Source organism: Littorina saxatilis, linkage group LG4, assembly GCF_037325665.1.
Source record: "Littorina saxatilis isolate snail1 linkage group LG4, US_GU_Lsax_2.0, whole genome shotgun sequence".
Classification (NCBI taxonomy): domain Eukaryota; kingdom Metazoa; phylum Mollusca; class Gastropoda; order Littorinimorpha; family Littorinidae; genus Littorina; species Littorina saxatilis.
The window spans coordinates 59624464-59639764 of NC_090248.1; the positions used below are offsets into that span (position 1 = coordinate 59624464).

The 15301-nt window shown below is 43.3% G+C and overlaps 3 long non-coding RNA genes across 3 annotated transcripts; 1 reads left to right on the plus strand and 2 right to left on the minus strand.

The window, feature by feature from the left end:
- The first annotated feature begins 460 nt into the window (after nucleotides 1-460).
- LOC138965242 (uncharacterized) lies at nucleotides 461-4506 on the plus strand. Its single transcript, XR_011455376.1, has 2 exons — nucleotides 461-599; nucleotides 2993-4506. It is a non-coding gene; the product is annotated as an uncharacterized lncRNA (long non-coding RNA).
- Nucleotides 520-6193, minus strand: LOC138965243 (uncharacterized). Its single transcript, XR_011455377.1, has 3 exons — nucleotides 5654-6193; nucleotides 4886-4940; nucleotides 520-659 (listed from the first exon to the last, which is right to left on the minus strand). It is a non-coding gene; the product is annotated as an uncharacterized lncRNA (long non-coding RNA).
- Nucleotides 6194-6358: 165 nt separating this feature from the next.
- LOC138965244 (uncharacterized) lies at nucleotides 6359-9665 on the minus strand. Its single transcript, XR_011455378.1, has 2 exons — nucleotides 9608-9665; nucleotides 6359-7891 (listed from the first exon to the last, which is right to left on the minus strand). It is a non-coding gene; the product is annotated as an uncharacterized lncRNA (long non-coding RNA).
- Between the last annotated feature and the right edge of the window lie 5636 nt (nucleotides 9666-15301).

The window sequence follows — 15301 nt, forward strand, 5'->3', positions numbered from 1 at the left end:
CTTCCGTTTGCTGTTTAAAAGGATACTTACAAAATCGACAATCCCATCAATCAGTCGAGACACAATTTATTAACAAAAGAATTTTAATTATATACCAACTTATTTAATGCATACACTCTTACATATGTATACATCTGAATGCATAAAGCACACACACAAACATGTACAAAGTAACCCCCCCCCCCCCCCCCAAAAAAAAAAGAAGAAAACAAAATGCTGATAACTCATGAATTACTTCTACAACTTACTTCAAATTTGGTGTACATTGGCCTGAGATATGGGATGATAATTCCACAAAGTTTCATGAATGCCGTTCAAGTGCGCATGGCTTATAATTATATCTACATGCCACTTGTTTCATAATACTACATCTATTAAAACAGATAAAATGGATACAAATTTGAATGCATTACATTATTTCATGACAATAGGACTTTTAACTGTGTTGGTCAGAACATGATTAACGAGATGACCGCGGGGGAGCTGGTCCTGTCCATTGCTGAGCGGCTCCCATCCCCGGTTTTGGGCATGGCCTGCAACCTTAACAGAGGATCCTTCCCAGAGGAGCCTACTTCAAGTGCAGCCACATGTCCTTCCAGGTGTGTTTGTCACCACTACCAAGATAGGGGAAGGGAGGTTGATAACCACCCGTCAAAGACCTGTAATTACAAAAATAGTACTTAAAAATCTGAAACAGTTTCAAAAATGTTAGCACACTGCTGTTAATCGCCATACGTTATACATGACTCGACTATGATGTGCCGTAATTATGCATTTAAATTATGATGAAAAAACAACAACCTGAAAAGTGATGGGCGTGTCCGGATAGGGCGGATAATCGTTATATGAAATCTTTAGAAATGTGTCCTGTTTCAGTTATTAATCTTTAAATGTTATAACAACATCCTGGAAATTCAGTAGAAATGGCCCAGTCAGGCTGATTTTTTGGCAACTACAGGGTGACCTAAAAAAAATGCAACCCTCAAAAATGCTAATAACTTCTACATCTGTTGACCGAATCACTTTATATTTGGGGGACATAAACTTCAGCCTATCCATGACCCTTCCACATCTTGGCAACTTTTTTTGAAATAGCACAAAAGTCTGACCATTTGATCTACAAAATTGCCCCTTTGTGAAAGTGTCACGGTAGCTGAAGTTTATGTCCCCCAAATATAATGTGATTCGGTCAACAGATGTAGAAGTTATTAGCATTTTTGAGGGTTGCATTTTAGGGGGGTCACCCTGTCACCCAGTCTTCTTCAAAATGGAAAAACAACACTGCTAGGCACAACAGCTGAACCAAATCAATTTGTGTGGGCAAAAAATGAGTTGTTCTTCAATTTGAGATAATAAAACAACAAACAGGGTCACTCTTGCTCACACAATCAAATCTGCATCCAAATCAGTATGTGTTGTTCACATGGACGCTATGGCAGGCTGAGCGGTGTAGGTGTCAATACTCTCAGCAGGCATAAAAGGCAGTTTTTGAAGCCATTTTAGCGGGTAATAAGACAAAGAATGGTACATTTGAGTAACTCGCAAACGCATTGCCTTCAAACTTTCGGAGATTTGTGTTAACACATGTCGTAAAGTACACACGAAATCTCAAGTCATGTGAGGTATTAGTTCTGCTGTTATGCGACATCCCAGAAAGAGTTTTAAAAATAAGGATCTACCCTGTCCGATTGAACAGAAAAAAAATTAGAATTAGCATGCATTTAGAAAAATGAAAGCTTCAATTTACCCTTAAATTTAATACAGTTTCACCAATGGCTGTTCAAAGCGCACTTGTTTAAACGCACACACACATTTTTGGAAAATGCTTTTTCAAGAGCCATTGATCAGTTAAGCGTGTCGGCAGTGAGCTTTGCTATGCGTAGGCCGACATTTGCGCTCAGCGCTCTGAATGAGTCAACTTTAAAAAACTACTTTCGCGTTGAAATCCTCATACCACCCATGTCTGATAAAATATGTACATGAAATTTGAGTATGTGGCGCATCTGTCATTGTTCTTGAAGATTTCAACAAATAAAATTTGTTCAATGATTCAGCAAAAACCTATCGTCAATTTAAGAACTGTTTCTGACATGACAAATAACAGCAGACCTAATGTCTCAAATTACTTGAAATTCCGAAAGTACTTTACAACATGTGTTAGCACAACTTTCCGAAAGTTTGAAGGCAATGCGTTAGCGAGTTACTCAAATGTACCATTTTTTGTCTCATTACCCGCTAAAACGTCTTCAAAAACTGCCTTTTATGCCTGCTGAGAGGATTGACACCTACACCGCTCAGCATGCCATAGCGTCCATGTTAGACAAGATATGTGAACAAAACTTACTGATTTGAATGCAAATTTGATTGTTTTGTCTAAGAACATGCTAAACATGTTTTGTTTTAGCAGTTCTGATTTGTTGTCAATTTTAACGCGGGAACCTTCATTTTGCGAATTTGATTTGGGTGTGTGTGTGTGTTGTAGGTTTCACTGTATCGACAATACGTCATGTAAACTCAATCTGTTTTCTGAATAAGTTAGGGGCATAAAAGGCCTTTCCAGTCATATAATTGGTTTTACGATAAACGGCCTCATCATAAAGATCTGCCCTCAAACGCACCTGTAAAGGTTTTTTTTATGACGAGTAGTGTAGAACAATCACCATCTTACACATCTGATCGCAAGATTATGCATTCCCGAAAAATTCTGCTATGTCTCCGGCGCATCAGTATCTGTCCGAAGGGTTTGAAAACAAATAATTACAACACACACACACCCCTCCCAACCTCCACCACCACCCAAGAAAAAAAAAAGAAGAAAAGAATAAATACATTGATAAATACAAGAATGAAAGAATTAATTTACTTTTTTTTCAATTGTTTTTTATAACAAATCTATTGCTTCTAGGTCATCATTATCAGGCCGATGATTAAACCAAAGCTTAGTCACGGAAATGCATATATGGACTAAAAATGACGTGTTTTTTTCTTGCAGGACAATGGCTTGGACATGACTTCATCCTGAATCGGCAGAGCAGCGATGTATTCTTATATGGATGCCATGGACGTCTTCCACCTAGCGGGCACACAGATGGTTCACAAATCTACCCACTTGTATATTGCATACCTACCCCCTCACTCTTAACCATTGCTCCTTCAGTTCTGTAGTAAAACATAACATAAAGCGATCATTTCTGAAAATATTGCAAGACATTAGCTTCTTTACTTCTGCAGCTGCATCAAAACACACACACACACACACACACACACACACACACACTTAATACCGATGCCACATTTCAAGTAATCGGGCTGCAGGTATATTTGTCTTCTAAAGTCCACAATCAGAATGGCAGGAGCTATTGGAAAAAACGTTTTCTTTTTTACATTTTACGGTAATTACATTTTTGTCTTTGATCTTCAGGCTTCCATAACAGTTCTCTAAATGTATTGAGAATACGCCTGAAACGTTACATGAACCAAAACAACAACAACCGAAAAACAAACGCTGTGCATAGGGAACACAAATATCAATGATCTTTCTTTATTTGGTGTTTAACATCGTTTTCAACCACGAAGGTTATATCGCGACGGGATATCAATGATAATTTAGCAGGGAGTATCAGCCGGGACATTATTTATTATTCTGAATAGATCAACATTCATATATGCATCAAGTGTACTAATTGATCCTGCTAAATAGTTGTATTTGTTTGTGACTGATGCACTTTTTATTCACTTTGCACATGTATCACGTAAGAAAAATCAAGGGAGGTAATTTTGCTCGGATTAGATGGTTCCCTCCCCTGATAACAAAAGCACACAAATTAATTTTTCCCCCCTTCTCGTATGTGTTATTCAAACGTTTTGATGGTTTTTGTTGAATATTGATGTGAAAGGTTCAGTCCTTCCCGAGTAAACGATTCGATTTACAGTCTCAGAACAGACCAGGCCTGAAAAGACCATCGCTAAACACATCAACTAATCAGCCTGGGTGCAGTTTGTGATTTTTTTTTTTATTGACTGATTTGTGAACGAACACAAGCAGGAATCTGTGATGATAACACATCAAAATAAATTATCACTTTGCGCATGAAGCAGCCAGGTTGTCGAATCTAAGTCTTTGTTCATGTACAATCTTGTCTAAATCTGAGATGGTGAGCCAAAAGTTTTCATGGGAACGACTGTGCCTTTCTGTGTCTCTCAATTTTTACACCACTTGCTACTCATGATTGCATGACACTAAGAACAGGCAAGATGTGGATATCGTGGTTTTAATGATACATTCGGACATACAAATGGTTACCGTTGTTTTCTTAGATACGTGTGATCTCTCTTTTTCCCCTGGTCCTTTCTTTTTGATGTTATTTAGCCTGAAGTTTGTTGCAACTATTGGTCCGCTTGCATTTGTTGTTATAGTAATTGTGGATATGCTATTTAATTTGTCTGTGTTGCCTAATTATGTTGTCACTGTCAGCTTGATGAATAAAGGCTATGAGAAAAAAAAAATGTTACCCTTCACCATCAGCAAAATATGCAGCTAGCTGCATATACTAAATATTTCTGATACCTTGACCAAATACGATGTTTATTTTTGCGTGTTCTCGTTTTTTCAGAGCGAACACACACACACACACACACACACACACACACACACACACACACACACACAGTCTCTCTCTCTCTCTCTCTCTCTCTCTCTCTCTCTCTCTCTCCCACCCACACACACACACGTACACGTATACACACACACAGTTTCAATGTTAAAAACTTGAAACACGTATCCCTGTAGCATCGATGAAGGTTGTATGCAGGAACATCATAAAAGCTTGCTTACAAACGGACTCGCTGTCTTCGAATAAAACAGCTTTCGAATAAAATAGCTTACCGTTGGATCTTTGCTCAAACTGCGGCTTTCTTGTCCACATTCCTGGCGCACAGATCTGCAATGTGCAACGTTACTGTTGAATACACACAATTTATGTTGAAGTCACAGGGCACAGACAGACATATCCCCCCCCCCCCCCCCCCCCCTTACACACACACGCGCGGGCGACTGCGTGAAGATTCACGTCACCTTATCATTTAATCACACAATGTAAAATACTAAAAACGTGGTGGTTAAAACTGAATAGTATCATGAATCTCTGAAGAGAATTTTTTTTTCCAACAGTCGTTCGTGTAAGGCACACGCAGACGGAATGTAGCTGAAGCCATACCGTAAAAACTAAGAACAGATCTATAGATTCTAAAACAAATGTGACATTTTAGTTCTATTCATCTGGATGAGCTTGATCTGTCCGAAGTAGAATCGGCCACTGAAAATGCAACTCCCCCCCCCCCCCCCCCCTCCCTTTCCCACGACACACACCACGACACGACTCACTAGCTGAGAAAAGGAAAACGTGTGGAGGAATACATAATGTAAAAACCAGATCTAAAAGTAAGCCCGGTTTACGATTTCAAACCTCCTTTGAGTATGAAATGTTCGGACGCGCCCTTTCGGCCTACAGTGAAATGGTAATGTACACGTACAAGCTTTGTTTCAGAACTGTGAAACGTAATAACTAGGTTTGAAAATTGAATTCAAATATACAAGTAAAGTTAATGGAAGATCAAAGTAAAGGTTGGGTGTAATGTCAAAAAGTATACTTACATTCCGTTTCAGCATGCTCTTCCACAGGAAAAACTCCCAGGGCTTTGTCCTGCTTGCGATTTTGCCAAAAGTACTTTGAACACACCCCCGACGTAACTTTCAATGAGCATCATACTGTTTTTGCCACTTGCCGGTTGAATTTGGCGCCTAATTCCAACTTCGCTGCATCTCAGGGTTGTTTCTGGTCCCCCAAATGTACACATTCAGACCTATGTCGCCCTGATCGATCACAATTTTGCTTTTTACGTAACTGGCGCAAGATGGCAGACATCTTTGGACCGTAAATGACTCTTTGCGCATGCGCCGCTAATAATTTGATTGGTCGATATTTTTAGGTAAAGCACATGGTCTCAGAAAACAGAAAAGTAAACATTGGAAGCGTGAGTCACGCTCCCAAAAAATAAAAACTTTGTTTACATATAAAAAAAATTCTGTAACTTTTTGCCCCATGGTTCATTCATCATCTGAAATAACTTTTTAGCGAAATCTAACCATAAGATTATTGGAAAAAAGTCAAAATGTAGACGACCACCTTTAAACTGAACAAATAAATAACTTGGTTCCATATTTGAACATTTGGCAGTAAGTATGTTTCTTGTGAGTCAGAAAGATCTCACCAGGAACTCAACCTTTACCCAGTTATTTCTTCACATTAAAATTTAAATGGAAGGTTACACAACGCATTCGAATATGCAACTCAATACACACTGCCAGGACTTGTTATTTACAAGAAATACAGCCTCGTAGAATGATATACGGTGGACTGTACTCAACACTTCCCTGAAACACAACAGTTATCAAGAAAGAACATTTGCAATTTCCAGTCTTCTTTGTGTGCAGACATGCAGTGATCACCACCACATTGACCTCCTTCCTCGTCTTCATCGTTACTGTCCGACAAGTCGATGTCATCCTCGTCGACGCCATTGTCTAAAATGATAAAGTTGTGTAGAACACATGCTGAGAAAATGAATGTTGGAACTTCCCGGATGTTAGTCATGTCGAGATCTTTCAGTCTGCGGAATTTTTCATTCAACAAACCAATGGCACGCTCCACGTCGACTCTGGTCCTTGTCTGGGCTTTGTTGCAGGCAGTTTCAGATGGCCATTGTCGCGGAATGGAACCAGCAGGTAGTCGCAGAGAGGGTAGGCTGAGTCCCCAATCACATGGAATTCCGGAGGCAGATTACTTGCGACTCCAACGAGATCCGAGTTGCGGAAGACTCGGCTGTCATAGCCCGTGAACACATCCAGGAAGAGGAGATCTTTGTCGCAAACAACCTGAAACAAGTCGCGTGCAATATAAAAATAATTCATCTATCTATCGGCCAGAAACTAAAAACCAACCACCACATAGACTACATACATGTCCTAACTTGCTTTGTTAGCCTAAACCGTAAGACTGAACTGGGTCCAGCTCGTCTCTGCAGAACATGGGAATGAGGTGCCTAATGTCCCATATTTTATTTATAATTCAGTGCATTTTGAGCGTAAGTATGACATGCATATATAATATATATATATATGAAATGATAACGAATAATATAAATTCATGAATTCGAAGCTGAAATACATCCCCATTATCCATGCGTAGTCAAAGAATGCTTGACCAAAATATTAATCAATTTGATCAGAATATGAGCGCATGAAAGTGCTGCCTCAACTTTTACAAAAAACGGGATATGACATGTATCTAAAAAAAAGAATAAAAAAAAGGTCGGAGGAACAATATGTATGTAAAGTTTTATGATGATGATTTCTTGGAATTAATACACACACCATCACCCTCGTCTGAACTCCCAACCTCGGTTAAAAAAATAAATATTACCCATACTTAAAAACACAAAAAACCCTCAAATACTTGTCTATAAATTCAAAGATTCAATTTAGAAATCATACACAGCATGTATACATGTGTGCATGTAGTGACTTAATTAAAATTACAGTAGATTCCAATGATGAAATGATACTGCTATTGTTACTCCAGTATTTTAATACAATAGGGGATAAATACACAGGCACCATAATGGTCAGGTCCTCCAACCTTTCAGTTCTGCCTACATTAACATCCCACTTATCTGAAAGAGATGTACGCGTCCCTGTTTTTATCCCTGGTTCCTGGTATCGTAATGTAAGTCCCATCAATGGCTCCCACGACGCCAGGAAAACCAGGTCTTGCTGACCATTTCCCAGCTAATCGCGCCAGGTCACACCTCCGTGGCCACTGGATAACATCTCCTGTAAAGAACAGACAATTGCATTAAAATATGCAGATCACAGTGTTAATTTTATTCCAAATTATCTGACAGTTTACCCATGTCTGTACAATTTACAATTAAAGTCCCAGCCGAACCCAACCATGGTTAGATTTCTAGTGCATTTCACTACCGATTGAGCAGCTATGAAGGCAAGTGACAGATAGGTGAAAAATAGGAAAGTAGTATTGTGTGAGATACTGGTGACTGCCGGTGTTTGAGCCCCCAGGCTCCGGATCCGGCTCGCCGGATCTCGAGCCACGCCGACTTAAAAAAACAACTCGTGTGAATCTGGTAGGACACACTCACACAGCAAGCCTTCTTCTTTTTCACGATAATGAGGAATTCCCTTTACAGGGCAACAATCCTCAGTTTGGTTGGTGCGCCTAATTACCCTAGAGTGAAAGATAAAGTGGATATTGTGCCTGTGGAAATTAAAAAAAAAATAAAAAAAAACCAACAACAAAAAACATGGGTGGGTTGGTAGGCAAGCTTGCTTTACGCAATTTGCCCTGGTGCCCAAATTCAGGCCCTGGGCTCGTCTACCACCCAGTGCTACCAAGCGCAGCAACCGGGCCCCGACAAAACAATAAAACAGCACGGACAATACGGAGCAAGAGCGATAGAATCTACCTGTATCACTGCTGAGGGATAGAGGGAGGGGGGGGGGGGGTCTATTACTGAGGGGAGGGAGTGGGGCTGGAGAGGGGATGAATCTAGTGGGGAGGGGAGGGGGGCAGACAGGGAGTGGGTTTAGACAGGGGGTGCCTATGGGCTCGCACCTCGGAGCCAGGCCTCGACGTTGGTTCTGAAGGCCTGGGACGAGTCTGCGCTCACAGCCTCTTGGGGGATGTTATTCCAGAGGCGGATTGCAGACAGAAAGAACGACGTTCTGTGTGAGTCGGTGCGGGACTGTGGGACCTGGAGTCTGGTGGTGTGCCCCCTGGTTGATCTTGGGACCGGTGTCAGTGTGCCTTCCCTTGGGGCTACCTCGACCAGTCCACTCATGATTTTGTACATCATGGTTGCCCTGGTCGCGGTGCGCCGTTGTATGAGGGCGTCCAGCTTGAGCCTGGAGACGAGTTCCGTTGTACTACTTGTGGGTTTGAAGTCGTGCAGGATGCTCCTTGCGGAACGACGCTGTGTCATCTCCAGGCTGTCGGACAGGCCCTTTTGAGGTGGCCTGAACAGGATGGGAGCAGCCCCTGAGGTTTCGATAGACAAAGGCACTGGTTTTGTTTGCCTTCTTTTCTCTGTTTATGTAGTATTCTCTAAACTATCTTGTAATAAAAAGGGGTCTTTGATAAAACAGGAAGGGGGGGGGGGGGGGGTGTGTGTTAAAAAAAAATGAGACCACTAGGAGGGTTGGGTTTACCAAGACAGTAGACGTAATTTACAGGGAATATGACGCAGTGAAAATGACGTGCAGGTTCTGGACTAACGGAGAATCGCACTTTACTTAAAACAACACCAAAGACAGGGAATACATGTCGCCCGCAAAGTGAACCTACAAGTGAGTTTCTTAGATTGCCGTTTAAAGTAGAGACTTGGCGCTAGGGACGGGTGGGCTCCGGTGTAAAATAACGGCCCTAAAAAAAGTACACTAACAGCAGTTGATGAGTTTCCCATTAATGTAATCACGCAATGGGTGACTAGCATGTTAATACAGAGTAAACCAAAATAGATAAAGCATTCTTACCTGAAAAACGTTCCTGTTCACCCAAAAGTGGCTTCGGAACTGACACTCGTTGTATCGTACGTGGCACCGTAATTTCCACAAAGTTCACATTCCGCTCAATGTAGGCGTCCGGGACGTCGATTGGAGTTTGGTTTGCGGCTGCTTGCATTATTTTTCTGTGGCCTTGGCAGCTTTGTGCACCCACAGTTTCAGTGTCATCGACTAATTCAGATAGCCCGAACTTTTGCACATCATTCGACGCCATCTTGATATGCTAGCCTCTGCCTCGTTTTCAATAAGGGCGTTTTTTAGGCTGCTAGCTACGCGAGCGCTCGCCGCGAGATATTCTCGCCTTTGCTCGCCTGTAAGCAACACGAGACAGTTTCACCTATGCTTACTTTGTGTGTGTGTGTGTGTGTGTGTGTGTGTGTGTGTGTGTGTGTGTGTGTGTGTGTGTGACGGAGTGATTGAGTTTGTGTTACTGTGTGTCGATTTCTTACGGGAGCCTTGAAGTTGAAGGCTTCGCCTCTTGTTTTTTCAAAAAGTGAGCAAAAGCAAAATCTTAAATTCGTTCATACAGCAATTGTGTAGTCTTCTATATATATATATATATATATATACGACTAGTGTCTGTGTGTCTGTGTGTCTGTCTGTGCGCGATGCACGGCCAAAGTTCTCGATGGATCTGCTTCAAATTTGGTGGGCTTATTCAGAGAGACCCCGGACACAACCTCATCGATGAGATATTTCAACACGTGCTCTCAGCGCGCAGCGCTGAACCGATTTTGGTTCCACCTCAGCTATTTTGGTTCCACCTCAGCTACCCGGGCCCCCATACCGACACACCATAGCCGCTACACCACATCACAACGCCAAAGTTCTCGGTGGATCTTTTTCAAATTTGGACACCGTATTCAGCTACACCCCGGACACAATATCATCGATGAGATATTTCAACACGTGCTCTCAGCGCGCAGCGCTGAACTGATTTGGGTTTTTGTGTTCATTTCACCATTATAAGTAACTCTTCCTTATCTTCTCCAGTGTTTGGCGTTTATCTCCCTTCCTTCGTGTGGCTTTCCCGTTTGTAACTTACTATTACTATTTTTAGAATGTCACTGCGCTGTCCACTGCGCTGTCCACAACGCTTCCCTTGCACCCGTAAGTTGTTCTTACTGTCAAAGTGAAAAGGTCGAATCAATTTATAGCCACGCGAAAAATACACTCTCACCTATCTCTATATATTTATAGATACAGATATGCATATATATATACGGCTTCTGTGTGTGTGTGTGTGTTTGTGTGTGTGTGTGGGCAAAAACCTGTGTATTGTAGAGTTCTGTTTGTGATGTGGTCTAGCGGCTATTGTCTGTCTGTGTGTTGAAAGCGGACAAACACTCAAGTCCTTAATGGCTCAAAACCGTAGGACTTTTAATATTAATTTTAACTGTCTGTATGTTCTGGCATGTGAGAAGCCACAGCAGATAATATAGGGCTAAGAAATAAGCTCTAAAATTCTCAATCCCGTTTGACAGGACTTCGCCTTCAAAGGTGATTGTGGTGAACCGCCACGCTGTCTGTCTCTGTCTCGCGCCGTTCACCTCAAATTCCCGTTTCTGAGTAACTATTTTTAGAATGTCACTGCGCTGTCCAGAACGCTTCCCTTGCACCCGTAAGTTGTTCTTACTGTCAAAGTGAAAAGGTCGAATCAATTTATAGCCACGCGAAAAATACACTCTCACCTATCTCTATATATTTATAGATATAGATATACATATATATATATACGGCTTCTCTGTGTGTGTGTTTGTGTGTGTGTGTGTGGGCAAAAACCTGTGGATTGTAGAGTTCTGTTTGTGATGGGGTCTAGCGGCTTTTGTCTGTCTGTATGTTCAGGCATTTGAGAAGCCACAACAGATAATAATTATAGGGCTAAGAAATAAGCTCTAAAATTCTCAATCCCGTTTGACAGGACTTCGCCTGCAGAGGTGATTGTGATGAACCGCCACGCTGTCTGTCTCTGTCTCGCGATTCACCCCGGCGAAGCCGGGTATTCCTCTAGTTTCCTATATCCGATGAAGGTGTGTCAAGGGAGACAAAACAACTCTGTATTTATAATAATGAGAATAATAACCAAAGCTTATATAGCGCAAACCACAATCGTATATGCTCTCCGCGCTTTACATATTAACTATGCATAAAAACATAATACTTAATATGAAATCAAATACATTAATTTTACATGCAAGCAAATTAACGTAACGATAAACTTGCATGTCAAATTGAGGGAGAGGCTGAAAAGATAACGCTACGCTCTCTCTCCCTCTCCGTCTCTCCCCCTTTCTCAGTCCTCGCTCGCTCCCTCTCTCTCTCTCTCTCTCTCTCTCTCTCTCTTTCTCCCTCGTTCTCAGTCCTCGCTCTCTCTCTCACTCTCTCCTTCTCTCCCCCTTTCTCAGTCATCGCTCTCTCTCTCTCACTCTCTCTCTTCTCAATGTTTGCGACTCTATTGTCACGCCTGCATTGATCTATTGATTCACTCACTCTCTCGACTGATTGGCTCAGCTGATTGGTGTCTACAGACTTTTGATGAACATATTTTTCATTCACTAACTTATTTCACTGACCGATACATTTCACTGCGCAAGACTTTTTGGACGACATAGTGACTTAATCTTTTCGTTACGCTTCATGTGACTTTTTGTAAACATCTTTCAGATCAAAGATGACTTTAAACATTCATCGCAACAGACAACCTCGCCCAAAGTCAAACAATGCTATCCTGCTGTCTCTTATCGTGGGATGTTTAGTTGCTAGCGTGTCCTTCTTGCCTGTTCTTGCCATCCCAGAAACAGTTAAGAATGCCCCGCTACCATCGCTCCAATCCGGACACAAGGGCGCAAGAAACGCAGAAAACACCAGCCAGTTGACCATTCAGCGCACAGTTGCCATCACAGCTACCAATGAACGTCAAGGGTTTACCTCGGACAGAAAACAGCACACACATAACGACACGGCGACCAATCAGCGCGCGCTAAATGACACACTGACCAATCAGCGTGCTGATGCTGTTACACCGACCACTCCACGAGCAGACAACAGCGTATCGTCCAGTTTCAATCCAACAGCTCAACCAGAAACACAAAGCCTTTCTCAGAATGTAGCAGCATCGCTGGCATCGGACAAAGAGCTGGGGACAGTCACGCAACTGACAGAGAAGAAGGATGAAGAAGAAGTTTTTGCCACGGAAAGCCCGACTGCACAGAATGTACTTCCTGAGATACAGACCTTCTCGACCTTGAAGGAAAACAAACCCCTCACACTTCACACAGCACTGACCAGTGATAAGGCGACATCTCAGTGGGCCGCGACCACAACACCTCGAGCAAAACAACGCGAGCACGTGGAGACTGTAACTATACACTTCCCAGTAGGTGTCAGCAACTTACTCCAGAATTTAACAACATCACCAGCTGTGGCCCAAGACACGGGGAGATCTGACCAGAATTTAACAACATCACCAGCTGTGGCCCAAGACACGGGGAGATCTGACCAGAACTTAACAACATCACCAGCTGTGGCCCAAGACACGGGGAGATCTGACCAGAACTTAACAACATCACCAGCTGTGGCCCAAGACACGGAGAGATCTGACCAGAACTTAACAACATCACCAGCTGTGGTCCAAGACACGGAGAGAGCAGACCAAAACTTGACGTCAGGCCCGGACCCGACCTCATCACGCACATCACCCACTCCACCTGTGCCTGGGACTGCGACCTTTGCGCCAACGGCACCTAACAACGGATGCGGAGACGACTGGCTTTCTTACAGCAATAATTGTTTCAAACCCATCTTTGTGAAATATAATGTTATTGTCGGTAGCCAAAGTTACCCAACAATGCCCTTCCAAGCTGAAATCGAGTGCAACAACGCTTACGACGCTACTCTAGCCTCCCTGCAAGAACCTGGAGCGATGGAGTTTGCAGATCAAATGATTCGACGCAGTGGATTTTGGAACGCTGTCGTGGGGATCAGGAGAGTGAAGCCAATGACACGCAGCCTGCAACACTTGTACCGCTTTGTGTGGCAGTGGGGAGAGCAAGGGGATCCCATTGCCTATGATCAGGTGGCTTTGCAGAGAAGCGCGGACATGAACGAATGTGCCATTCTTAACGTGAAGGCGTCACCTTTCCTGGAGGCAATGCCCTGCATCTCGACCGATAGGCTTCCGCAGGGTTTCATCTGCATGAAACCCAACCCCACTCGTCCTAGGGAAGGGATCTCGCTATCGAGGATCACCTTTCTTAAATCAAAAACCAGAATCCTTCGCCATTTCCCGACCAAAGTTTGCCCCGACGGCTCGCTGGCACAGACTTTCCACCGCTGTCAGTGGGGGGAAGAAGAAGAAGATGACGATGATGACAATGGTGAAAGTTCTCCCAACCTGCCTTTGTTCCCGTGTCGGTTGGGTCGCGGCGTGCACTACTCACTGCTGTGTGACGGAAGGGACGACTGCTTGGATGGCACTGACGAGGCCAAGTGTCGCCGGCCACAGTTCGATCCTCTGCTGACCTCTTCCTTCATCTGCAGGAACTTGCAGACGATTCCCTCCTCGCGCAGATGCGACGGAACGTGGGACTGCTTTGATGAGAGTGACGAAGTGTCGTGTGAGTCTTGCGGCAACGACGTGATGTGTCCCGAACTTGGATGCATCCCGGCAGTGTATGTGGCAACCAAATACTTTGCCATTTGCCCGCAGATTGCTTATGCCGCTGAAGCACCCTCTCTTCCTTTCTTCCCGCCTGGTAAGGTGATTTTGGACGGTACAGGGATGTCCGAGCTACATCCGGGTGAGTGTGGTGACGGGTTCTACCTGTGTGAAGGAGGGTATTGCATTCCGACCTTTCTTTTCAACAACGGTGAACGCGACTGTCCGCAGGGTGAGGACGAAGGCATACCTGTGAACAACATGAAGTGTCCAGGCTATTACAGGTGTCAAGGTGTGGGCAGCTGTGTCCACGAGAACTACGTGTGTGACGGCGTCTACCACTGCCCCAACAAGGACGACGAGATGTTCTGTCATCTGACCTGCCCACGTGACTGCAACTGTGAAGGTCACGCCTACACGTGTTCCAAGATGATTGATCCGTTTAAAAACCTGCACGTGCGGTATCTTGATCTCAGCCACAGTTATGACGTCACTCTGGGCAATATGCACGTCATGGAGTATCTGTCTTTACTAAACGTGTCTTCCTGTGAACTTGACAATGTGACTCTTGTAAACATGCTTCAGCTTCAGATTCTCGATCTTAGCTTCAATCAGTTAACAGACATTACTTCCCTAAATCTTCAAAATCTACCCGCACTTGAATACTTAGATCTTTCAAATAATCTTTTAATGAAAATCCTTGGCAGTACGTTTTCTACTTTACTGGTCCAAGGCCATCTCAGTAATCTGAAAACCCTACTGATGACTAACGTCGGCATGGAGGCTATTGATGACGAAGCGTTAAGTTCTCTTTCTAACTTGAAACATCTTGACTTGAGGCAAAACCAGCTGCAGAAATACGGCGAGGGTTCACTCTCTGGATTGAGAGCTCTCGAAGAACTGCACACGGATGAGTCCAAACTGTGCTGTGGCTATTATCATCCGACTGTGTCGCGCTGCCATGCCCCTGTCGATGAACTGTCATCCTGCGATGACCTGCTTGGGGG